The sequence below is a fragment of the Colobus angolensis genome, unplaced genomic scaffold (genome assembly GCF_000951035.1).
Source record: "Colobus angolensis palliatus isolate OR3802 unplaced genomic scaffold, Cang.pa_1.0 Scaffold404, whole genome shotgun sequence".
Taxonomy (NCBI): domain Eukaryota; kingdom Metazoa; phylum Chordata; class Mammalia; order Primates; family Cercopithecidae; genus Colobus; species Colobus angolensis.
The window spans coordinates 582,522-583,066 of NW_012117422.1; positions in this window are offsets into that span (position 1 = coordinate 582,522).

Genomic DNA, 545 nt, shown 5'->3' on the forward strand with positions numbered 1-545 from the left:
CCTATTATTAACATCATGCGTTACTTTATCCAGACTTTCTTAGTTTTTACCTACTGTCCTTTTTCGGTTCCAGAATTCCACATCACATTTAGTCACTATGTCTCCTTAGGCTCCTTTTGGCTATGACAGTTTCTTAGACCTTCCTTGTTTTTGATGATTCCTTGACTGTTTTGAGGAGTACAGGTCAAGTATTTTGTACAATTTCTCAGATAGGGTTTGTTTGATGTTTTTCTCATAATTAGACTAGGGTTGTGGTTTTCTGAAAAGAGACCACAGGCCGGGTGCGGTGACTCATGCCTGTAATCCCAGCACTTTGGGAGGCAGAGGCAGGCAGATCACCTGAGGTCAGGAGTTCAAGACCAGCCTGGCCAAGATGGTGAAATCCCGTCTCTACTAACAAATAAAAAAGTTAGTCGTGCATGGTGGCAGGCACCTGTAGTCCCAGCTACTAGGGAGGCTGAGGCAGGATAATTGCTTGACCCGGGAAGGCAGAGGTTGCTGTGAGCTGAGATCGTGCCACTGCACTCCAGCCTGAGCGACAGAGT